A 26,299-nucleotide genomic window follows, 5' to 3' on the forward strand; every position below is an offset into this window, starting at 1 on the left:
AGTACCAGTGACTTGGGAAGTACAGAGAGATGACTCCAGGGAGCCTCACAGGGACCTGGACAAGAGCCCATCAGCATGTGTGAGGCAGGAAGGTAGTTGGCCTAGCTAAAGAACCACCAGACAGGGTTAAAGAGGTTCAGCCTGGTCTGGGAATAAAGCCTAATCCCCACCATGCAGACCAGAAGACCATAGGACTCACAGGCCATTGAGTAGAGTAAACAGCCTTGCCTCACAAACTGAAAATAATTATCCCAAGCTGAGCTCTGATCCAAAGCCACTTAATAATTCTTAAAAAGAAATACTCAAAAGGACTATACTAATTACAAGTAACTTACATGTATTCCCAAACAAACATTTATCTAAATATTTCTAGAGACACAAAAAAACGAAATAACAGCTGTATCCAGAATGCAATGCAATGCTCTGAATGATTGCGTCTCTCCACACTCAGGCCACAACTCCATTACCACTTGCTAATAAGAGATGGAACACTTAGGAAGCTGACTGGGGAACCCTTGGAAGGATCTGTGATGCCACTCAGATGTGAGGGAGCCCCTTCCTCTTTCCCCATGTGAAGACTAGGCAAGGAGATGCTTTCTTTGAGCAGGGAGCCCTCACCGGACAATCTGCTGGCGCCTTCACCTTGGACTTCTCGGCATCCAGAAACACCAGGAACAAAATTCTGTTGCTTGTAAACTATCCAGGCTAAGGAACTTTATTATAGCAGTCCAGACAGACTGAGGTGCTCAATAAGGTAAATTTCATATCTGGCATCAGATTAGAAATTAATAGAAGCACACAGAAAAGACTATTTTAAAAGTAAGACCAGAAGGCCAGGGAGGTGGCACAGTGGGTAAAGGCACTTCCTGTGCAAATCTGAGTTTGATCCCCAGAACCCACTCAAAGGTAGAAGGAGAGAACTGACCCCACAAAATTGTTCTCTGAGCTTCACATGTGCACCACTGCATACATGTGTACACACATGCGCACACATACACATTATGCACATACACACCATGCACATACACAAACACTGTGCACATACAAATACATACACACACCAAATACATACACACCACACACATACACACACACATGCACATCATGCACACAAACACTGTGCACATACAAATATATACACACACACCAAGTACATACACACCATGCACATATACACACACACATCATGCACATTACACACCAAGCACATACATACCATACACACACACACACACACACACACACACACACACACACACACATAAATGAATAGATTTTAAAGTAAAACCTGAACCACCAGAGAAAGAGGGAAAAAACAACCAATCAAAACTAACCTAGAGGGGGCTGGAGAGACAGCTTAGCAGTTAAGAGCACTGGCTGTTCTTCCAGAGGACCTGAGTTCAATTCCCAGCACCCACATGATGGCTCACAACAGTCTGTCACTCCCATTCTAGGGGATCTAGCACCTTCACACAGATGTACATGCACATAAAAATAAATCATTATTTAAAAAAAAATAACCAAGAGCCACAATGTGTTAGAATTATCAGACAAGGCCCGGTGTGGTGGCACACACTTGTAATCTGAGAACTGGAGAGACTGAGACAGGAGGATCACCATGAGTTTGAGGCCAGGCTGGACTGCACAGTAACATCCAAGCCAACTTGGGCTACATATTAAGACCTTATCTCAAAAGAAAAGAAAGAGAATTAACAGACACAGAATGGTTATTATGCCTGCATTCCATGTCCTTCCAAACTGAAGTCAATTTAAAAAAAAAAAATCCAAATCACACATTGAGAAACAACAAGACAGAATATATTGGGGGCTGGAGAGATGGCTCAGGGGTTAAGAGCACTGACTGCTCTTCCAGAGGTCCTGAGTTCAATGCCCAGCACCCACATTGTGGCTCACAACCATCTGTAATGAGATCTGGCACCCTCTTCTGTATACATAATAATAAATAAATAAATCTTTAAAAAAAAAAGAAAAAGACAGAATATATTGGGGGAAAACAGTGTTAGGCGGGAGGAGGAACAGACTGAACATGGCAGAGAGAATGTCAGTGAATTGGGAGCAACAGAGGATTCAGAGCAACACAGTGAGAGAAAAGACAGAGTCCAGAAAATTAGGAGTGTCAGTGGGCTGTAGGACAACTTCAGGTAGTTAAATGAGTATATGTACCTGTGTATGTATATGTATGTGTGAGCATATGTGTTGATATGTATGTGTGTATATATATATGCATATGCATTTGTGCTATGTGTATATGCATTTATACATGTATGTATATGCTTACATGTGTATATCTGTATATGTACATATGTGTGTGCATATATGTGTATAGCATATATATTTAATTATATGTATATATGTGTGAATATGTGTATGTATATATTTGCATAAGTATGTATATGCATATGTGTGTATATGCATGTATATGTATTTATCTGAGTATGTATGTGTATAAATATGTGTGTGGATATATATGTATATGTGTAAATGTACATATATGTGTATGTGTGTGAATGTGGATTTGTGTGTATATAATATGTGTATATGTGTGTATATGCACATATATGTGTATATGTGTGTGTGTGTGTGTATAATGTTGGAATATTCAAAGTAGAAGAGTATGAATTCAAATATTCAATACGTAGCCCAGGTTGGCTTGGAAGTTACTATGTAGTCCAGTCTGGCCTCAAACTTTCATTACTATATGAGGAAATCATGGTTAAACTGCTTCCAAATTAAGTAAAAACCACAAACTCACATATCAAGCAATTCAAATAACCCCAAACACAAAAAACACATGAATTTTAAGAGGGGCAGGCAGCAAGGTAGTATAAAATAGATCAGCAAGCAGAAGTGCTGGCCACGCAAGCCTGACTGACTGGTTCCAAGCCCAGAACTGTGTAAGAAACAGGTCAGTGGTGCATCTTAATCTAGCACTCCTGCTGCAGGATGGAAAGCCCTAGGGCCAATTAGCTCAGAGCAGGAAGTGTGGCAGTCACAGAAACGAGAGAGACCCTGCCTCCACGAGCTGAAAAATGAGAACCCCAACTCTTGAAAGTTGTCCTCTGGCCTGTGTAGATGTCTGTACAAGCATACATGTTCACTCATTCATTAATGTTGATCTTAATTTTTTAATTGAAATCAAGTCATATGTAATCAGATAATTCCCACCAGTAGTGAAAAGACAACTAAGTTCAATCGGAGAAAAAAATGTATGCTGTGTTGAAAGAAACAAAGATAACTGTGACAGCATATTCCTCACTGGTAATAAATGCAAGAGAAAAAAACAATAAATCAAAATCTGTAAAGCACTAAGAGAAAAATGCCCGTGTGGAATTCTGTACCAAGGAAGAGCATCTTGCTGAAAATGAGTGGAAGTCAGCGAAGACAACCGTGAAAGCTTCAAAGCGAAGGGAGACAGCGGTGAAGACGGGAGCGTCCGAGAGAGAGAAACCACAGGGGCAAGTGGACGGTGGTGTCTCAGGTCAAGGGGGCCAAGGGGGCGGGGCTGGTAACCAAGGGTTATTTACGGGTTTCTTTTTGAGGTGATGAACGTGAGATGGTTCCGCCAGTAAAAAACACTCACTGCGAAAGCCTGAAATCCTGGGTTCAACTCCCAGAACCCAAGTAAAGATGGAAGGAAAGAGCCGACTCAGCAAATTAATCCTCCAACATCCATGCATGCCATGCATGTGCACACACCCACACACGTGTGCAAATGCACACACAAAATAATAATAATAAATACAACTTACAACTTCAGACTTAAAAAGTCTGAAATTAACTAGGATGGCGATTGCACCGAATAAACTAAAAATGAATTGTATACTTCAAAGAAGTGAAATGATATAATATGTGCATTGTGTCTCAATATGCTTTTTTTTTTTTTTTTTTTTTTTTTTTTTTGGTTTTTCGAGACAGGGTTTCTCTGTGTAGCTTTGCGCCTTTCCTGGAACTCACTTGGTAGCCCAGGCTGGCCTCAAACTCACAGAGATCCGCCTGGCTCTGCCTCCCGAGTGCTGGGATTAAAGGCGTGCGCCACCACCGCCCGGCGTCAATATGCTTTTTTTAATTAAAGAAGTAAAGAGCCTGCAAGACGGCTTAGCAGGTAAAGGTGCTTGCCGCCAAGCCTGAGCTTGATCCCCAGAACCCGCATGGTAGAAGAGAACAGACTCCAGCACGTTATCCTCTGACCTCCAAATGCACATTGTGGCACATGAACATCCACACATGTGTACACACATACAAAGAAATAAACAAACCAAAAACTTTTAAAAAAATTCAGAAATACAAAAGCTAAAAATAGTTACCAGCATTCCTTCAAGCAAAGGAAAATGATGTTAGGTGGAAATATGTAGAATATTCCTTCAACAAGAAAGAATTAATATGTAGAAATTCTTTCTAGAGAAAGAACATTAGAAGTGGTAACTGCTTAGATAAAAATTATTTGTAAGTTTATTAGATTACATAGTTTATATGAATTATAACTCAACAAAAAAATGGGCACTTTGCATTTATTTATTTATTTGCTGTCTGTGTGTGGGTTGGAAGGTGTGCATATGGGTGCACACATGCCAACATGCACAGGCAGAGACCAAAGGGCCACTTGTAGGAACTGCTTCTTGCAGGTTCCAGGGATCAGAACTCAGGTCACCTCTACCTCTAACTCCATTTAGCTGGCCACACATATTATCTTATAATCAAAAAGTATTAAACTACTCTTCAGAGGACTCAGGTGCGATTTCCAGCATCCACATGGCTACTCACAATAGTCTGTTAACTCCTAGATAATCTGTCTCCCTCTTCTGGTCCCCTTAGGAACTGCATGCAGATGGCACACGCGCACACATGTTGCAAAATACCCACACAATTTAAAAAAATAGATAAATCATATTTAAACATTAAAGCATATGCTAATAAATCTAAAGAAATATCTAAAGTCATGGTAGAGCTGGGGTGTAGCTCAATGGTAGAGCCCTACCCCAGTGAGCCAGTGGCTCTGGGTTCAGTCTCTAGCACCACCTAAAACAATACATATTTTAAAAGGATATTGTTGCAGAATATTTGTTTAACGATGCAAAGATGTGTTGCATTCCTTTAACTATGTAAATATGTGTTGCATTTGTTTATGTTGCAGAACATTTAACTATGTAAAGGTGTGTTGCTGTTTTACTTTGCCTGCCTGATTGGTCTAATAAAAGGCTGAGCAGCCAATAATGAGGGAGGAGGTATAGGCAGGACTTCTGGGCAGGGAGAGTAAGTAGGAGGAGAATTTAGGCTCAAGGAAAGAAAAAAGAAAAAGAGATACCAGGAGCCAGATAGACAGACAGACATAGAGGAAGCAGGACATATAAAATGGCATAAAGGTAAAAAGCCTCAAGACAAAATATAGATTAATAGAAACAGCTTAAATTAAGTTAAAAGAGCTAGTGTGACAAGCCTAAGCTAAAGCTGAGTATTCATAATTAATAATAAGTATTCATAATTAATAATAAGTCTCCATGCTTTTATTTGGGAGCTGGCTGGCAGCCCAAAGAAAATTCCAACTACAGATTATATCAGATTCTTAGGAATGTGTGATGGTTTGAATAGGAATGGCCCCCATAGACTCATGTTTGAATGCTTGTCCCACAGAGAGTGGTACTATTAGGAGGTGAGGCCTAGTTGGAGTAGGTGTAACCTTGTTGGAGGAAGTGTGTCACTGAGGAAGCAGATTTTTGAGGTCTCATATGCTCAAGCTATGCACAGTGTGGCTTACAATCTCATTCTGCTGCCTACAAATCCAGATGTAAAACTCTCAGCTCCTTCTCGAGCACCATTCTGCCTGCACATGGCCATGTTTTCTGCCATGATGCTAATGGACTCAACCTCTGAACTGTAAGCCAGCCCCAATTAAATGTTTTCCTTTATAAGAGTTGCCGTGGTCACGGTGTCTCTTCACAGCAATAGAAACCCTAACTAAGACAGGCTGGGAATGTAGATCAGTTAATAGAATGCTTCCCTAGCATTCAAAAGGCTCTGGGTTAGATCCCCAACACCGTATATGGTGGTTTGAACGAGAATGGTTTATCATAGACTCATATACTTGAATGCTTGATCCCCAGTTAATTGAATTGTTCAGGAAGGATTAGGAGGTGTGGCCTTGTTGGACGAAGTGTGTCATGGGGGGTGGACTTTAAGGTTTCAAAAGTCCACACCATCCCCACTTCGCTCTCTGCCTTGTGCTCACAAATAAGAATGTAAGCTCTCAGCTACTGCTCCAGCACCATGCCTGCCTGCCTGCTGCCGTGCTCCCCATCATGATGGGCAAAGACACACTTTCTGAAAACTCAAGTCCCAAAAAACTCTTTCTTCTGTAAGTTGCCCCGGTCACTGTGACTTATCATAGCAATAGAAAAGTAACTAAGATACCTTACAAAACCTAGTGTGGTAGCATATCCACCCTTGGAAGGTGCAGGCATAGGGATCAAAAATTCAAGGTCATCCCCAGGCCAGTCTGTGATTCAGGAGACTATCAGCAGTAGGGGTGGGGCAGGTTGAGAAAAGACAAGTTCAGGTTGTAAAAATACTGTTTTAGGTATTCAGGCAAAACATTTTAGAGAAGGTGGAATTTTCTTTTCCTATGTGATATCAATCTAAAAATCTCACATGGAGCTGAGGGTATAGCTCAGTGGTAGAGCACTTGGTTCAATTCCCAGCAATGAAAAGGAAACTTAAAATCCAACACAATGACAATGTGTTACAATACCTTTTTAAAACTCTTTACATATAAAGCTTTTCTTAAGGCAGTGTGGGTAATTCATGCTGAGCTTAAGGATCAGACCATAGCTAGTGATAGTTGCCCATTTGCCTTGTAAGAATTAACAATTAAAATCTAGAATGAAAATCTGCAAGACTTCAGAAGGCTTATTTCAACCATCTGCAGAACAGCTCTTTTTGTGAGAGGATGAAACACTAAAACTAGGCTCCTTCAAACTCACACACTGGGGGTAGGAAATGGTTATCCCAGTAGATAGCGCCCCTTGGTGATGTGTCAATTACTAAGTGCATCCCAATCGTAAGGATTCCCGTAGATCATTTCACCAGGTGCCATTATCTACATGAAGGCTACCATCCCAGTGAAATCTCCATTTCCAAGCCTCAAGACTCTGTTTTTAGCACTCAAGGTTGCAAACCAAACCACGACAATCATGAGAGGCTTCCCTGACTGAGTCCTTTCAGGGAAGGACTGTGTGTGTATCCATGCAACCCCTCTCCGACACCATAAAGAAAGAGACAGTTTTGAACATTCATGGTCTTGTTTCAAAAGCTGTTCTCAAAGTGGGCATAGTGGACCACACCAGTCATCCCACCACTCAGGCAGGAGGAGGATGAGTTTGAGGTTAGTCTGGGCGGTAGACCAAGACTCTGTCTCAAAGTGTCAAGCATGGGGGATGTAGTTCAGTGGTAGAAGGCTTGCCTCTCATACATGAAGCCTGGGGTTCTATCCCCAGCACTGGAAAAAAAAATAGAAAAGAAACAGAGTTGATATGCTCTGCTTTTTTATGACAAGGTAGGTAAGATGGAGAAAGAAACACGTAACTGTGACTCTAAAATGTCTGGGAGACAGGCTCAGAACACAGTCTAGAGAGGAAGTTTCTACTTTTGATTTTACATTTAATGGTGCTTTTTAAAATCTCGTAACTCCTTATATGTAAAACAAGGGAGTGTTGGATTAAGTCCTTTGTAATCATTTTCTATAATCCTCTATGGAATCATTATAATTTTTAATGTTCATTCTCCATACTCACTGGGTCTACTCATAAGCCACAAGGGGACATAGGGAAACTTTAATCCAAGACTTTCTACTAGGTAGATAGATAGACTTTCTACTACATGGATAGATAGACAGACAGACAGATAGACAGCATCCTCGAGTCCCACACAGCAAGTGACAGAGCCAACAGAGGAGTTAGAATACATTTGACTAAGATTTCGTTTCATGTTTATATACTAAAATCCATCATAGACTCTTTAAAAAAAAAAAAAAAACTCTAAGCAGAGGCCAGGGGATATAGTTCAGGAAGAGGGCTTGTCTGGCATGTCTAAGGCCCTAGGTTCAAGCCCCAGGAAAAAGAATGAATGAGCGAATAAATAAATGAATTGAATTCTGGAAAGCTGTGCCTCGGGGGAAAAGCACCAAAATGTTGGGATGAAGAGGTGTCTTAGTGGGAAAAGGCTTGCTGTCAAACCAGAGCACCTGGGTTTGGTCCCCAGGACCCACACGGTGGACGGAGAGAATCAGCTCCTGAAATCTGTCCTCTGGTCTTTACCATGGCACCTTTATATTGTCCTAACTACATTTTATTGACTTGATGAGTTTCTGCATGCATGTGTCTTTGTGTGTGTACATAAAAATGAATAAAATGAAATTTTAAGTTTTTTAAAGGTACCAAAATGGAAAAGTTCTAAGTAATTGACTGAATTTAAAGTATTTAAGGAGACTCAAGAGAGATAGCACAAATCTTACCACAACATTTATATTTCTTGCCAGGTGGTGGTGGTGCACGCCTTTAATCCCAGCACTCAGGAGGCAGAGGCAGGCGGATCTTTGTGAGTTCAAGGCCAGCCTGGTCTACAGAGCGAGATCCAGGAAAGGCACAAAGCTACACAGAGAAACCCTGTCTCAAAAAAAAAAAAAAAATTGTATTTCTTTAAGAAAAAAAAGTGAAGTGTGTGCTTGCCCCAAGAAGAAAAACTAGGTCCCAAGAGAGCAAGTGCATGATGTTCAATGATTCACAGTGGACTGCTCTGTTTAGCATATGAGTGTCCATGTATGCTGTGCACATGGTCATGCACATGTGTAGTCAGTAACATGTCAGCCATGGTGGAGAAAGAGATATGTGTGAATGGGCATAATCTTTGGCCTCCTGAGTATAGGCGGTCCCCATGCCACATGCCTCCCCTCATCTGGGAGATGCTGCCTTGTCCCCCCGAGTTCCCTGCATCCAACAAGTGAGTTTATTTGGCTTTGCAGGAATTAAGTTTTAAACCATTACTAGACAAATGGATCTCATAAGAGACAAGGAGCAGACAGTAGGGCTAGGCAGAACATATTGTGTTGTTTGGGGGCTGGGGAGGTTGCTTGTTTGTGGGTTTGGTGCGGATTTGCATATGTATGTGTATATGTACACACATTGCACGTGTATCACAGGTGTGCACATATGCAGAGGATATATGAGGAGTTGACGTCGGGAGTCTTCCTCAATTGCTTTCTGCTTTATTGATTCAGGCAGGCTCTTGCTGAACCCACAGGTCACCAATTCCAGCTTGTCGACCAGCTCGTCACAGGGATCCCTCCTCTCTGCCTCCCAAGCGCTGTGACTACAGAGAGCTGCCATGCCTGCCCAGCTTTCATGTGTGTTCTGGGGGGTCTGAACTCTGGTCATGGGGTTGCATGGTGAGCACTTTATCCCCAGCCCCATCTTCAGGTTTTTGAAACAGGGTCTCATGTAACCCAAACCGGCCTTGAATTAGCAGTGTAGCCAAGGCTGGCCTTGAATTAGCAATGTAGCTAAGGCTGGCCTTGAACTCCTGATCCTCCCACCTCTGTCTCCCAAGCACTGGGATTTACGAGCATGTGCCACGACACAAGGCTCAGCTAAGCAGGCAGCGTGGAGAAGGTGTGCCCGGTGGAAGCAGGCAGCATGGAGAAGGTGTGCCCGGTGGAAGCAGGCAGCATGAAGAAGGTGTGCCCGGTGGAAGCAGGCAGCGTGAAGAAGGTGTGCCCGGTGGAAGCAGGCAGCGTGAAGAAGGTGTGCCCGGTGGAAGCAGGCAGCGTGGAGGAGGTGTGCCCTGGTGGAAGCAGGCAGCGTGAAGAAGGTGTGCCCGGTGGAAGCAGGCAGCATGGAGAAAGTGTGCCCGGTGGCCGCGTCTTACCATTTCCATTTCTGTGTCCCCTCAGGTGTGCTGGGATTTTTATGTTTTTACTTTTTGTGTATTTAATATTTATCTGACTTCTCTTCATTTGACTTGTCCTGTGTAAACAGCAGCAAAGGGGCTGGGGCACAGGGAGGCTGAGTGTTTGCCCAGCACGCACAAAGCCCAGGGTTCAATACCCAGCCCCACAGAAAGCCAGTCATAGTGGTTCAAACCTATAATCCTAGCACTCAGGAGACAGAAGCAGGAATATCGAAGTACAAGATCGTCCTTGGCTACATGGCCAATCCGAGGTCACCCTAGGACACATAAAAAGGGAGAGGTGGCACTAAATGACCATATGCAGCCAAAGGGTTCTACGTTTTTATAATAGTATTTGTCAGAGCTGGAGAGATGGCTCAGCGGTTAAGAACCTCTTGCAGAGGACCCAGGTTTGTTTCCCAGCACCCGCCTGGTGGCTCACAACTACTCCTGACTCTTGATCTAGAGGAGCCTAGAACCCCCTCTTCTGACCTCTGTGGGCACCAGGCCCACATGAGGTACACATAGACACATGCAGGCAAAATATACATAGACGTAAACTAAAATAAAGAAATCTAAAATAAAATAATATTGTTAACCCAGGAAGAGGCCTCGGAGGGTAAAGGTTCTTGACACAGAACCTGCCTGTATAAGTTCCAGGGACCCACATAACGGAAGGAGAGAATCAATTCCTACGAGTTTCCCTGACTGCCACACACTCACACACACATGCACATGCACAAGCACATGCACTAATTAATTTAAATATATGTGTCTTGGCTATCCTAAAACTCACTGTGTAGACCAGGCTGGCCTCAAACACATGGAAATCTGCCAGCCCTCTGCCTCCCAAGTGCTGGAATTAAAGGCATGCACCGCCATACCCGGCCTATGATTTTAAAATTTTTAAAGTAATATTGTCTTAGGGCTAGGAATATAAGAATGCTTACCCAGCACCTTCCAGGTTTGGTGTTCAATTTCCAGCATCACAAATAATGGAGGAAAATGAACAGTCGCTTGAATATAGCTTCCATTCTTTCTTAAGAGTCGAGGGTGACCAGAAGGAGAGCTGAGCTGCACACTGAGCGCAGTCTGGAGGACTGCTGTACTCTGCTGATGAATTCTTCATTAATCTCTTTACCCACGAGAAGGCAAATATAATGTGTGAAGAATAAACAAGCACCAGGCAGATGGGCAAGATCTGTGAACCCTGGGCAAAGGATTCCTCTTCTGAATCTCAAATTTTCTAAGTGTGAAATAAAAGCTAATGTCCCCGATCTTCAGAGTCATGAATCCTATATACACTACTCAAGGGCATCTCTCCTTAAGTGATCCAGAAGTCCCACAACTCAGATTGTCTGTGCCGTCTTCTCCCTCTCTCCCTACAAATTTACATAGCTTCCCATGCTTTCTCTTCTTCCTTGGGTCCACACACACACATCTGAGATACTGTTAAAGGTACAGTTTCTCTGCTTTCCTACCCATCCACCTTGATCCAGTCACCAAACCCTGGCATTAAAAAAAAAAAAATGTTACAGGGCTGGAGAGATGGCTCAGTGGTTAAGAGCACTGACTGCTCTTCCAGAGGATCTGGATTGAATTCTCAGCACCCATAAGGAGGCTCACAACCATCTGTAACTCTAGTCCCAGGGGATCTGATAACCTCTTCTGGCCTCCAAAGGTACCAGACATGCATGTGGTCCACAGACATACCCACAGACAAAACACTCACACACATAAAAAATAAATAAATTTAAAGTTTTTTAAAGAATATTATCAGAAAAAGAAATATTACAAGCTCTTGCTTGAATGTGAAATATAAAATAGTAAAATTCACAGAAGCAGGAAACAGGTCAGTGATGGCCAAGGGCAGAGAGGGACGTAGGTGATTTTTTTTTCTTTCATTTCTCTTTTTCTTTGAAAACAAAACTGAACAAGCAAGCAAAAATCCAGAAGCAGACTTCTTTAGGTGTGGCTACAAATGCTTTAGGGATCGGGAAGGAGACCCTGCAACAGAAGAGAAAAGCACCCCACGACGTCTTCCTATCTTCTATTCACTGAGGGAGACAGCCATATGCTCTTCACTTGGAAAAAAGAGGAACCAAAGACTTGAGAAATTTGAAAGGGTTGTCGTGTGTGTGAGAGTGTGTAAAAGTCAATGTTATAAATCTAAACGGGGTCTATTTTTATGTTAGTTTTTTTTGTTGTGTTTTTCCCCCCTCTGGGAGCTGAGGACCAAACCCAGGGCCTTGCGCTTGCTAGGCAAGCACTCTACCACTGAGCTAAATCCTCAACCCGTTAGTTTGTTTTTAAAAGTTCTAAAGCAATAGGAAAACTCTGGTGAAGACCTGGTTAATTGCAGAAGAGGCCTTTGTAAAGAATACAAAATGTGCTGGGCCCCTTCTCCAGGCAGGCAGGACCTGTTCCCAATGCCTCGTAGATGCCCTCTGCCTCCCTACCATGTCACCCTTCCCCAATTCTTTTAAAAAATAACCCCAACCCCACCCCATCACCCCACCCCACCCCATCCCTACTCTTGTGATGTGACATTGATCCTTCTCCATCCCCGCTGGAGAGCTACTTGGTGTCCAGTTTGGCCACCTCCTGTACGTAGATGCTGATGCTCTCGCTGTCGAAGATCAGGAAATACACGTTCTTCAGAGAGGACGTGCTCCAGTAGTTGACATGGGCTGAGATAGCCTTGAGGGTCACCTGGACTGCTGTCTGTTTGGGACAGCAGTTTTTTCCATGGGGGAAAGGTGGAAAGGTGACAGACTTAAGCTTCTTGTCCTCCGCTGCCGACAAGCAGGTTTTGATGGTCTCTTCCAGTTATTCTTCACATTTGTCAGAACCCAGTTGGGGGATGTGACAGTGGATAACAAATTTGGCTGCAAGTCCACCGAACTGGCTGACGGCCGCTTCAAGCAGCTTTCAAAGGGCCGTTGGGATTTGCGGAGCTCCCTTTCTTTACCCATCTATGTCTTCTTTGAGGTCAATTTCAGCTGCGGTCGGGTGGACTCCACCCTCGTGGAGCCGATACGGCTGACATTACTTTGGGTCAGGGATAGCTTCTGCCCCAAACCAAGGCTCTTCAAAGACAGGATGGTGAATGTAAGCATTACAGCTCAGATTCGGAAAGGTATCCTGGCAGTCGGGAGTCCAGGAATACCACAAAGTCACTGTAAGCATAGCAACTTACAGCTCTGCTCCAGGAAAAGGCTTCCCCAATGCAAGAGCAACAGCTCTGGTCCTACAGGGGAGGGTTTCCCCAGAGAAAGTGTTAGAAGTTCTCTGCTCTGCTCTGCTCCAGCAAAAGTTGGTACAGCTGGGCTCTGCTCACATCACACAACAAACCTCACTCAAGAGATTTGTTGGGAAGGAAAAAATCTAGGAGGGTGGGTGCCTCGGCTGAGAAGCAGCAAACTGAACCGCATACAGATCTTATATAGGATTTCTTGGAGGCGGGGAGATCTTTCCAGGGTGGCTTGGGATTGGTGAGTTTTGATGGTCTGATTCTGGGGCAAGCTCAGAGATTGGTGGCATTTTGAGCTCAGGGACCTCAGGGATTGGTGGGATTCTGCAGCCTGACTCTGTGGCAAGCTCAGGGGTTGGTGTGATTTCAAGTCAGGGTCAGGGTGTTTTTTCTTGGCCCTTTTCACCTTACGGTGAATCCATCCCCTGGCTGGTCTCCCAAGGTGGAATTTCATGTTCTGCCTTTATCATTGTCATCTGTTTTGGGCATCTTGGATGTCCATGGCTTGGTGGCCTTGGATTTCTTACCCCGCTTCTTGCTTGATGTCGTTGCCTTCCTCTTTTCTCTGTGGGTGGGAAGAGGATCGTTTCTGGCTTACCTTTGTTTCCTCGCTCTTTGGTCAGCAGTTCGGGGTGAATTCCAGGCAGGACACCCTCACTGGGGGGTAGTTACTCCTTTCAGCAGCTGGTTGAGCTCCTCATCATTGGCAGTGGGCAGCAGGGTATGTCTGGGGGTTGTTGGGTCCTTCTTGCTGTCCCTGGCAGAGTTCCCAGCCAATTCTAGGATTTCCACTGCCAGGCATTCAATGACGGCCGCCGTGTAGCTCCACGCTGATCTGATACATGAACGTCCCTTTTTCTAGGTAATGCAACAACCGCCCTACTTGAAAGAAGACATTGGCCGTGACTGACCGGGACAACCTGGACAATTTCTTCTTCCGGCTCCGGCCTGACATCTTGCCTCAGTTTCTCTCTCAGCTTGCTAACACGATGGCCTCCTGGCACTTACACAGTAATTCAGAGGTTTAGTCCATTATCATTGTAGCAGGAAACATGGTGGCATGCAGGCAGGCACGATGCTGGAGACGTAGCTGAGAGTTCTACATCCAGATTGACGGACAGCAGCAGGAAGGGCTTGGATGGTGGTTCTTGAGGGTTGAAATTAAAGGTATGCACAGCTACACCTAGATCTTAAGCCAAAAAAAATGTATTTTTATTATGGTACCAAGAGCCTGTACATTGATAAGCACAGACTCTTAACACTGAGCATATCCTCAACTCCAAGGGATTTATTTATCTTTTACACTAGGAGCTCAACAATAGCCATGCTGGACTCAAACTAACAACCGTTCATTTCAGTTTCCTGTGTGCTGGGAATAGAGGTAGATGGGGAAGAGTCGGGAAATGCTGTCTTCTGGACTTGATATGACTATTGTACTGTTATATAGGACTTCGCTCACAGCCAAACAACTGCTATCTTGAGGCAGTTAGCTTTTCCCACTTGCTAGGCTGTGTACATGCTCTCATGGAGGGGTGGGGAGTTCACGAAACCTTCACCTGAGCTAGCTGAGGCTGGTCTTGAATTCAACTGGGCATGGAGATTTCATATAGAGGGATTCCATGAGATGGCATTGCTGTGGATATCGCTCTGTATAAATAAACACTGATTGGCCGGTAGCCAGACAGGAAGTATAGGCGGGACTAACAGAGAGGAGAATTGAGGGAACAGGAAGAGGGAAAAGGAGATGGGCTGCAGCCGCCGCCAGGACAAGCAAGATGTAAGGTACCAGTAAGCCAAAAGCCACGTGGCAAAGTATAGATTAATAAAAATGGGCTAAATATAAGAGTAAGAGCTAGACAATGATAGGCCTGAGCTAATGGCCAAGCAGTTTAAATAGTGTAAGAGTCTGTGTGTTTATTTTATAAGTGGGCTCTGGGACTGGCGGGACTTGGTGGGAGCTGGAGAGAAATTCTCCAGCTACATGACATGTGTCAGATATGTGGCCTGCCATCTGACTCAGAAGTGCTCACTACATTTTAGCTCTGGCTCTTAGCTAGCTGCATCAGTGGTGAACACTCCTCAAAAAAGGTCACTATCGAGTCCCTCATCCACCTAAGTGCATGCCACTCACCCACTGAGCGCACTTCCTATCCTCTTGAGTCCAGGCTGGCATTGTGACGCTACTTCTCAATCAAATGTAGCAGAAGCGATGCCATGTCTGGCCCTCTCCTGAGAATCCTGCCAACTCACAATTGCTCTCTGGTAAAACGTTGTTTATCTCTCTATAAAGGCAAATTGGACTACCTGGTGGTGGGAGCCACCGTGGGCTGCACCATGAGACACTACCTCAAAAATCTAAAGAGAAGCTGGATAAAGTAGTACAGGCCTAAAATCTGAGTACCTGGGAGGTAGAGACAGGAATTCAAGACCAGCTTCAGCTACGTGGTGAGTTCCAGGATCCCTGCAGTATGTGAGACCTTGTCTTTAAAAAAAAAAAAAATCTAAGAAAGGAAGAACCTTAGGCTCCTTTTAGGGTTTGGGTGTGGGGTGTTCTCCCCAGGCTCATGTGTTCAAATACTTGGTCCCGGATGGTGGAACTGTTTTAGAAAGTAATGAAACCTTTTGTGAGGGGGCCACTGGTTGGTGGAGTTGGGTCCCTGGGAGCAGGCCTTTGAGGGTTCTATTCCAGCTCTTCTGCTTCCTGCTCCGCCAAGATGTAAATAAACAGTGCTCCAAGCTCATAGGGTCAGAGCGGGGCCAGCTGCCAGTCTCCCTGTCATGACAGAGGAGCGGCAGCCCCGATACCTGAGTTAAAGCGAACCCCCCTCACCTAAGTTCCTCCTTGCAGGTATTTTGCCTCAGCAGCAAGGAAAGTGCCTAAAACACTACTGAAGTGATGGGACAACAAGACAGTGCATGGGGAAATGCTGAGATACATGGGAAAACCCTGAAATATGTGGGGAAACACTGAGATACGTGGGGAAACCCTGAGATACGTGGGAAACGCTGAGATACATGGGGAAACGCTGTGATACATGGGGAAACACTGAGATACATGGGGAAATGCTGAGATACGTGGGAAAACACTGAAATATTTGGGGAAACACTGAGATACGTGGGGAAACGCCGAGATACATGGGAAATGCTGAGATATGTGGGGAAACGCTGAGACAGGTGGAAGAAGCCCTACCAGTCTTCCAGTTGAACCCAACTGCAGCTGAACACATCTGCTTCGGAGACCACGATGCATGAGCTGGGGTTGTAACTTAGCTGGTGGAGTACTCGTGTAGCATTCATGAGGCTTCGGGTTCTGTCTCCAGCATCACATGAGCTGGGTGTAATGGTGTATGCCTGTAATCCCAGCACCCAGGAGATGGAGGCAGGAGGACCAGAAGTTCAAGGTCATCCTCAGCCACATAATGAGTTTATGCCCAGCCTGGGGTATATGAAGCACTCCTTTAAAATGGAAGGAGAGAGAGACTGTGGTGGTTTGAATAGGAATGGCCCCCATAGACTCGTGTGTTTGAATGCTTGTCCCATAGGGAGTGGCACTATTAGGAGGTGTGGCCTTGTTGGAGGAAGTGTGTCACTGTGGGGGTGGGCTTTGAGGTCTCATATGCTCAAGCTAAGCCTAGTGACACAGTCTCCTTCTGCTGCCTTGCTGCCTGTGGACTAAGATGCAGAACTCTCAGCTCCTTCTCCAGCACCATGTCCGCCTGCATGCTGCCATGCTTCCCACCATGACGATATGAACTAAACCTCTGAAACTGGAAGCCAGCCCCCATTAAATGTTTTCCTTTATAAGCATTACCATTGTCTGGGTATCTCTTCACGACAATAGAGTCCTAACTAAGACAGAGATGTAGCTAGAGTTTTCCTGCCTTGCCCACAGTCAGGACAAATCTTTGTCACCCGCCAGTCTCACAGCTGCTCAGACCCAACCAAGTAAACACAGAGACTTATATTGGTTACAAACTGTATGGCCGTGGCAGGCTTCTTGCTAACTGTTCTTACAGCTTAAATTAATCCATTTCCATAAATCTATACCTTGCCACATGGCTCGTGGCTTACTGGAATCTTCACATGCGGCTTGTCATGGTGGCAGCTGGCAGTGTCTCCCTCACCCAGCTTCCTGTTCTCTCAATTCTCCTCTGTTAGTCCCGCCTATACTTCCTGCCTGGCCACTGGCCAATCAGTGATTTATTGACCAATCAGCAACACGTTTGACATACAGACCATCCCACAGCACAGAGACCATGTAAGAAAATCAGAAGAGCCAGGCGGTGGTGGAATGCACCTTTGATCTCAGCACTTGGGAGGCAGAGGCAGACGGATCTCTGTGAGTTTGGGGTCAGCCTGATCTACAGAACGAGTTCCAGGACAGCCAGGGCTACACAGAGAAATCTGACTTGAAGAAAGAAAAAAGAAAGAATATCATAAGAGCCTCTCAACTAAACCTTAAAAGGCCCACACATCTATGGGAAGTCATTAATTGCCGTATAGATATCTAAATATCTACTTTCTTTCCTATAAAGCCATGAGCTCCTTTAAGACAAAGATTACATCAAATTGTTCTATTACCAGGCTCTGAATATATTTATATATCAGTGCATTAGTGGAGCTGAGCTTATGGGTGAAACATGAACACAAAGCTATTGAATAAATGCTCTCCTGTCTCCGTATAAGAATACCAAACACACCAAATTGAAGTCCAGTGCAGGAAAACATTAGCATAACAACATGAGCAAGGGGACTCCTTCTTTGCGAAGTCAGAACTGAACATCTTGAATCCGTTATATCCCGCAAACTATTCTTGCTGCCTGTCAACTTCTAAGACAGAGAGAGCCCGGGTGACGTGAAATGGGACGTGGAGAATTTGGATCAGGTTGAGAACACAGAGGGAGACAGCTGGGTGATAAAAGCAGGATGGAGTTTACATCTCCCTCCCCTTCACCCGGTGATGCTGCTCACCATCTGCCTTGGCTATGTCAAGCTGGGTCTGTCAGCATCCGAAGAGCACCCTTATGTCACTCCTGTGGAGTGACAGCAAGTGTGCCACCTCTTAAGATTGTGCCTTATCTGTTAGAACCAAGCTCGGTCCCTTTAAGCCTTTGGCCCATGTTCATATCAGAAAGCCTTAAAAGAAAACATCTCTGGCTATTTTTACTCCTTCTCAAAGCCACGTTCTGGACCATCTCCCTCTTACTTTGATTTTTCACATCTCTGCTGTTTAGAATCTTTCATGTGCATCCACGGGCTCCAGATAGGGTTGCCCTAGTAAAGGTCAGATGTGGTCATCAATTTTCACTCTGCCTTTTTTCTATCATGTGAGAAGTCACGTCCTCCCTGGGAACTGGATTTCTAAAGTCCATGCATTCTCTCTGCAGGTCCTTGCTGTACTTCCCTGACTGCGCTAAATTCTTGTTCCTCATTGGATTTGAGTTGCTTGGTTGGTTGGTTGGTTGGTTGGTTTGGTGGGGTAGGTCTTTATTTGCAGGGTACCAGCAGCCCCAGCCATGTTGCCCATGATGGGGGTGGGCAGTCCCATACAGGGGAGCAGGCAGGGGCCCCCTCCATCAAGAAGTCAGAGCTTGCCCTGGCCTCTCCCTCCCAGCCAAGGACAAGGCCCCACTCCCCCACTCCACAGGGTTATAGTGACATGCTTAAAAGGGTAAGGAAAAAAAATCAAACAACAGAAACCCCTAAGGAACGGATTCTCTGCATAGAAACCTCGTTTAGTTTAAACTAGAAACAGGGATGCTGTGAGCGGCTTGCTTCTTCCAGGAGGGCTTTCTGCAAGGCGAGGCTCTGTCTTCAGCCGGGTTGGGATAGGAGGTCGGGGGGTGGGTAGGCTCAGGTGGATGAGATGGGACAGATGGGACAGGGAGTGGAGGTAGAGGCTTGGCTGGGGTCAGGAGCTTCCCCAACGCCACCCCCGCCCACCCCCACCCCCGCTCCGCTATTCAGGTGGTATTCCTCTGGCGTACATTCTTTTCCTTTTCATTCATGTGATGCCCGCTACCCTTCAGTTGGGCAGCACCAGGGTCATCCCCGTCCAGGGTCTAGTCGGGCTTCCATCCTTCTCCTAAATGAAGATGATAGGGACCAACACCAGGACCTCAGCCTCGATGCCCAGGAAGGGCCAGAGGGAGGCCAGGCAACTTAGTACACACAGTGTCATCCGCTCCTGGACAGTGCCCTGGGAATTGGTGGTGTTACACATGTAGGTGCCAGGGTCACTATCTGTGTCGAGGTTGCTGACGGTCAGCTTAGATCTCTCTGCGGTGGATACCACGACGTACTTGCTCTTGGAGCCATTGATGATCAGCTAGTTCCCCAGAGTCAGAGGTCTTAAACCAGTTCACTGAGGGACAGGAGGGTGGAATGAATCGCATTTGCAGACCAGTCTCACCTTCTCTCCCTCACTGGAATGCTCCCACTTTTTTCCGACCATGGTGGCCCTTCCACATGGATGTTGCCCATGCCCGCAGGCTCAGGAAGGAAGATGAAGGAATACTCCCCAGAGCGGTCATCTGTGTCCACCGTGTCCTGCGTCTGCAGGTCAGGTAGCATGTCCTCCTGCGGTACCTTGCCACCTCTCCTCCAGTGGTGGCCAATGATGTCGACGCCACCGCTGTTCAGAGAGCACGTAAGGTGTGTCCTGGGGCCCGTCATTGCTCATGCAGGTTACGAGGTGCCTGCCGCTGCGCAGGCGCCTTAGCCACCCAGGAGCTCGAAGCCCAGCGCCGCCGCCCTGTCACCTCTGTTTGTTTGTTTTTTAAGATTTATATGTTACATATGGGTGGGTCTCACTGTGTAGCCCTGACTGGTCTGGAACTCGCTGTGTAGACCAGTTGGCCTTACACTTAGAGAGATTCTCCTGCCTCTGCTTCCCAAGTGCTGGGATTAAGGGTGTGCTGCACTGTGATGACTGGCTAAGGTTTTTGGTTTTTTGGTTTTTGTTTTTGGTTTTTTTACTTTTTTAATGTGAGTGTGTGTGTGTGTGTGTGTGTGTGTGTGTGTGTGTGTGAATGCAAGTAGCCTCAGAGGCCAGAAAGGGCATTGGGTGCCCCGGGAGCTGGAGTTACTAGTGGTTGTGAGCTGCCCAATGTGGGTGCTGAGAACCAAATTCAGACCCTCTGCAAAAGCAGCCCGTGCTTCTCACCACTGAGACGTCCCTCCCGGCCTTGTTCCAGATTTTAACTATGGCAACTGTTTACTGCGTCTCAACTGTCTTTCTCACATCATCAGTTAGTTCCTAGCCCCTCAAATATGTGACAAAATGCAGTCACTGTAGCCGAGGACTTAATGCTGTATCAGAAAAGAGACAGAAAAGCTGACCGAAACTTAACACTGTGTTAAGTTTGCGGCGGGGGAAAGCAGGTGTGCTGCAGAGCGCCTCCTTGTGGATCGACCTGGGAAGTGAAAAATGCTTCAAAGACAAGAAAGAAGCAATGGCGCCAGATCTTTGCGCTGAAGGTGTAGTCACGAAAACAGGCAAATCCACCAGGCATGGTGGTGCGTGCTTTAATCTTGGCACTCCAGTGAGACAGAGGCAGGAAGATCTCAGAGTTCCAGGCCAGCCTGGTCTACAGAATGAGTTCCAGGGCTACTCAGAGAAATCCTGTCTCAAAAGAGAAAGAGAAGAGATAAATTCACTGTTTCTACTAGAAACTTTAATATCTCTCTCTCTCTCTCTCTCTCTCTCTCTCTCTCTCTCTCTCTCTCTCTCTCTCTCTCTCTCTCTCTCTCTCTCTCAATAACTCATAGAACAAGTGGATGGGAAATCACCAAAAATAGAGCAACCACTGATTAACTTAACCTCGTGCAATACTCAAGCCAACAGCAGCAGGATAATGTTCTCCAGTGCACACAGGATGGGTACCAAAACAAAAGTCTCAGCAATCAATCAAATCTCAATTATATGAAAAGGATTTTACTCGTGTGATGCTCTGACTAGAAAGAAATTAAACCAGAAATCAACAATAGAAGGAGGGAGAGATGGCTCGGCAGTTAAGAGCACTTGTTTCTCTTCCAGAGGGACTGAGTTTGGTTCCCAGCACCCACACGGTGGCTCACAGCCAAGCTCCTTCTTATGCATGGACAAACATAGAAAAATGCCTAAATTTTTTTAAGTTTTTTTAAAAATATATTTTAAATATAAATAACATAAAATTGAAAATGAAATGGAAAACATCCTTATAAGACACAAATTACCAAAGTTCATTAAGGAAAAAGTAGATAACCTAAAAAGCCCTGTCTGAGAAGCGAATTGAAACTGCAATTAAAAGGTGCCCACAGGTGTTAAGGTTGGAGAAAAGAGGCTTTTCGGTAAGCGGGGCTGAGAACTTTGGATATCCAAGCATGGAAGAATGAGACTACACCTCCCTCTCTCGAGAGTTACAAAAATCAACTTGAGGTGGATCAAAGACTTAAGTGAAACTTGAAACTACTGGGAGGAAATGGACGGAGGCCACCGGACACAGGAATGGCTGTGGGATTTTTAGACACGACCTCAAAAGCTCAGGCAACAGAAACAGATGTGGGATGACATCCACCTTAAAAGCTTCTGCACAGGGCTGGAGAGATGGCTCAGTGGTTAAAGCACTGGCTGCTCTTCCAGAAGACCTGGGTTCAATTCCCAGCATCCACATGACAGCTCACAAGTATCTGTAACTCCAGTTCCAGGTGACCAACCCCCTGTTCTGACCTCCATGGGCACCAGGAATACACATAGTGTAAAGATATGCATGTAGGCAAAACACCCATACACATAAAAATGAATGTTGAGAGGGAGTTAATAGAGCCATCATCTAAAACAGTATTGAGGCACCTTAAAAAATTAAAAATAAGCTGGGTATAGTAGCACATGCCTTTAATCCTAGCACTTGAGAGGCAAAGACAGGCAGATCTCTGTGAGTTAGAGGCCAGCCTCTTCTCCCCAGTGAGTTCCAGGACAGCCAGAGATACACAGTGAGATCCTGTCAAGAAAGAAAGAACTAAAATTAGAAATATCATGTGATTCAGCAATTCCTCTGCTGGGTATACAGTGAAAGGGCCATGAGATGAAGAAAGGATGTTGAAGAGACATCCATGTCCATCGCATCCCTACTTCACAACAGCCGAGACACAGAGGCAACGTAAGTGTCCATGAACTGATGGAAGAGTAAATGCATGCACAGCCGCACACTCCCCATCCAGAAAAAAAAGATGAAACTCCATTCCTTATGACAGCATCGGTGCAACTGATGACCATCATGTTAAGAGAGACAGGCCAAGCATGAAAAGACACATACCATCCACTCTCACATGGTTATAAGAAAAACGTCCTTACAAAGTGGAGAACAGAATAGTGGTTACCAGAAGTTAGGGAAAGAAGGGAGGAGGGGAAAGGGAGGAGGGGAAAGGGAGGAGGGAAAAGGGAGGAGGGGAAAGGGAGGAGGGGAAGGGAGAAGGGGAAAGGGAGGAGGGGAAGGGAGGAGGGGAAAGGGAGGAGGGGAAAGGGAGGAGGGAAAGGGAGGAGGGAAAGGGAGGAGGGGAAAGGGAGGAGGGAAAGGGAGGAGGGGAAAGGGAGGAGGGAAAGGGAGGAGGGGAAAGGGAGGAGGGGAAAAGGAGGAGGGGAAAGGGAGGAGGGGAAGGGAGGAGGGGAAAGAGAGGAGGGGAAAGGGAGGAGGGGAAAGGGAGGAGGGGAAAGGGAGGAGGGGAAGGGAGGAGGGGAAAGGGAGGAGGGGAAAGGGAGGAGGGGGAAGGGAGGAGGGGGAAGGGAGGAGGGGGAAGGGAGGAGGGGAAGGGAGGAGGGAAAGGGAGGAGGGGAAAGGGAGGAGGGGAAAGGGAGGAGGGAAAGGGAGGAGGGGAAAGGGAGGAGGGAAAGGGAGGAGGGGAAGGGAGGAGGGGAAAGGGAGGAGGGGGAAGGGAGGAGGGGAAAGGGAGGAGGGGAAGGGAGGAGGGGAAAGGGAGGAGGGGAAAGGGAGGAGGGGAAAGGGAGGAGGGGAAGGGAGGAGGGGAAAGGGAGGAAGGGGAAAGGGAGGAGGGGAAAGGGAGGAAGGGGAAAGGAGGAGGGAAAGGGAGGAGGGGAAAGGAGGAAGGAAGGGAAAGGGAGGAGGGAAAGGGAGGAGGGGAAAGGGAGGAGGGGAAAGGGAGGAGGGGGAAGGAGGAAGGGGGAAGGGAGGAGGGGGAAGGGAGGAAGGGGGAAGGGAGGAAGGGGGAAGGAGGAGGGGAAAGGGAGGAGGGGGAAGGGAGGAGGGGAAAGGGAGGAGGGGAAAGGGAGGAGGGGAAGGGGAGGGGAAAGGGAGGAGGGGAAAGGGAGGAGGGAAAGGGAGGAGGGGAAAGGGAGGAGGGGAAAGGGAGGAGGGGGAAGGGAGGAAGGGGGAAGGGAGGAGGGGGAAGGGAGGAAGGGGGAAGGGAGGAAGGGGGAAGGGAGGAGGGGAAAGGGAGGAGGGGGAAGGGAGGAGGGGAAAGGGAGGAGGGGAAAGGGAGGAGGGGAAAGGGAGGAGGGGAAAGGGAGGAGGGGAACAGGGAGGAGGGGGGAAGGGAGGAGGGGGAAGGGAGGAGGGGGAAGGGAGGAGGGGAAGGGAGGAGGGGAAAGGAGGAGGGGAAGGGAGGAGGGGAAAGGGAGGAGGGAAAGGGAGGAGGGGAAAGGAGGAAGGGGAAAGGGAGGAAGGGGAAAGGGAGGAGGGAAAGGAGGAGGGGAAAGGGAGGAGGGGAAAGGGAGGAGGGGAAAGGGAGGAGGGGAAAGGGAGGAGGGGAAAGGGAGGAGGGGGGAAAGGAGGAGGGGAAAGGGAGGAGGGGAAAGGGAGGAGGGAAAAAGGGAGGAGGGGAAGGGAGGAGGGGAAAGGGAGGAGGGAAAGGGGAAGGGAGGAGGGGAAGATTGATCTATGGGCACTAAGTTACAAGATCAAGGACTTTTGATTGCTATCAATAACACTATCTCAGGAAGCTTGAAGATGTGATTTTTATTGTTTTCTCCTGTGTTGGTTAGTTTTTGGGTTTGTATTTTTGTTGTTGGTGGTGGTGGTGGTTTGGTTTTGTTTGTTTATTTGTTTTCAACTTGACAGGAGTTTGGGTAATATGGGAAGAGGGGAACTCAATTAAGAAAACATCTCCGCCGGGCGGTGGTGGCGCACGCCTTTAATCCCAGCACTCGGGAGGCAGAGCCAGGCGGATCTCTGTGAGTTCGAGGCCAGCCTGGCTACCAAGTGAGTTCAGGAAAGGCGCAAAGCTACACAGAGAAACCCTGTCTCGAAAAACAAAAGAAAAACAAAAAAAACAAAAAACAAAAAACAAAAAAAAGAAAACATCTCCATAGCTGAGACCATAGCACATGGTAGAGCACTTGCTAGCATACAGAAGGTGCTAGACTCAATTCCTCACTACCAGAAAATGCTTAACCATTTGCCAGGCAGTGGTGGCACACGCCTTTAATCCCAGAACTCAGGAGGCAGAGGCTGACAGTTCTCTGTGAGTTCAAGGCAGCCTGGTCTACAGAGTGAGTTCCAGGACAGCCAGAGCTACACAGAGAAACCCTGTCTCAAAAAAACCAAGATGATGATGATGATGATGATGATGATGATGATGATGATGATGATTTACAATTTAAATTTTTAGCTTATTCACAAATTTATGCAACTATCGCCACAATTAACTTAAGACATACAATGTTGAAGGTTAACCTGAGCTGCAGGACTGCCTGACATCCCTGCTGAGAAAGTTAGGTGAAAAGCCTGGAGTCCTTGTAGGGTGCAACCTGAAATATGACCACCAGATGGCAGCCTCGGCCTACAGACGCTACAAACCGCCGAAGAAGCCTGCAGACAAGTTTTAAAAAGGCTAAAAGTTTCCCTAAGACCCACCTCCTGGGGATAGGGGTAGCATTTGGTACAGAGAGCATCTCCTGGCAGAGCTAGCCTCTTCCACCCACTACAGCCAGCTGTACACATTTCTATGCCCATTCACTTAGAAATCCTGTTAGTTGTAATGCTTCGTTAAGATTTATCTTTAATTATATGGGTGCCCTCGGAAACCAGAAGAGGGCATCAGATCCCCAAGGACTAGGATTACAAAAGGTTGTGACATGACTAACGTGGGTGTTGAGAGCAGAATTCCTGTCCTCTGCAAGGGCAGCAAGCAGTGAGCTATGGTACACTATGTAGGTATACAAGTATGGCTCTCTGTTTTGGTACTGAGGATCCAAGCCAGGGTCTCATGCATTTTTAGCAGCTGCTCTAACACTGAACTACAACTTCAGTTCCAAGAGTTGCTATTTCAAGTAAACACACACACACATACACACACACACACACACACACACACACACACACACACACACACCACCCTAGGCAAGCTGTCCTTGCAGATAAAAGGCCAAGGACTGCCAAATCCCAAGGCACACTGGCCCTCCCTGTCACTTACCTCTACACATGGAAGTAACCTGGTGTGATGGTACACACCTATAGTCCCAGCTACACTAGGAGGCTGAGACATAAAGATCACAAGTTCAAAACCAGCCTGGACAGCAAGACCCTATCTCAGAATAAAATCTGTGATTGGGCATAGAAATGTAGCTTAGTAGTGGGGGTGCTAACCAATCATGTGTGAAGTCTCAGCCCAACTCAAGGCACTACGCAAAGAAAAGGCCACACGGGGGATGTTGCACCTTAAGTAACACTTTCAGAAGAACCGTCAACTCCTGTGTCAACCGGAGTGCCAAGGGGCAGGGTTTAGCCCATGCGCCTAGCACCAGGAGGAAACTCTGGCGAATGCAGAGCTGGTGTGTATTCAGTCCCTCTCAGCCCTGCAGCCTGAACTTTAGTCTTGCCTCTTCAGGAACGGTCCCTCCGTGAGGTTCCCCACTGTCATACCAGGTGCTAGAAAAACAGCTGAGCCCCAGGTCACACGATCCTAAACCCTTCCTACTGTCCGGACATATTCATACTCTCTCCCCACCCCCAATGGGGTCTCGTATAGCCCAGTCTTAAACTCACAGTGTAGCCAAAGATATCCCTTCTGCAGATACCTCCCAAGTCCTGGGGTCACAAGCTTGAATCATCATCCTGGCCTATCCCAGTATTTCTACAGGATCGGAAAAACAAGAAT

At 46.4% G+C, this 26,299-nt stretch overlaps 2 pseudogenes; both read right to left on the minus strand.

Annotated features, from left to right (window-relative positions):
- Window positions 1-12,531: 12,531 nt before the first annotated feature.
- LOC131910747 (core histone macro-H2A.2-like) lies at window positions 12,532-14,162 on the minus strand (annotated as a pseudogene).
- Window positions 14,163-19,170: 5,008 nt separating this feature from the next.
- Window positions 19,171-19,882, minus strand: LOC131911127 (basigin-like; annotated as a pseudogene).
- Between the last annotated feature and the right edge of the window lie 6,417 nt (window positions 19,883-26,299).

Source organism: Peromyscus eremicus, chromosome 5 (genome assembly GCF_949786415.1).
Source record: "Peromyscus eremicus chromosome 5, PerEre_H2_v1, whole genome shotgun sequence".
NCBI classification, from domain to species: Eukaryota; Metazoa; Chordata; class Mammalia; order Rodentia; family Cricetidae; genus Peromyscus; species Peromyscus eremicus.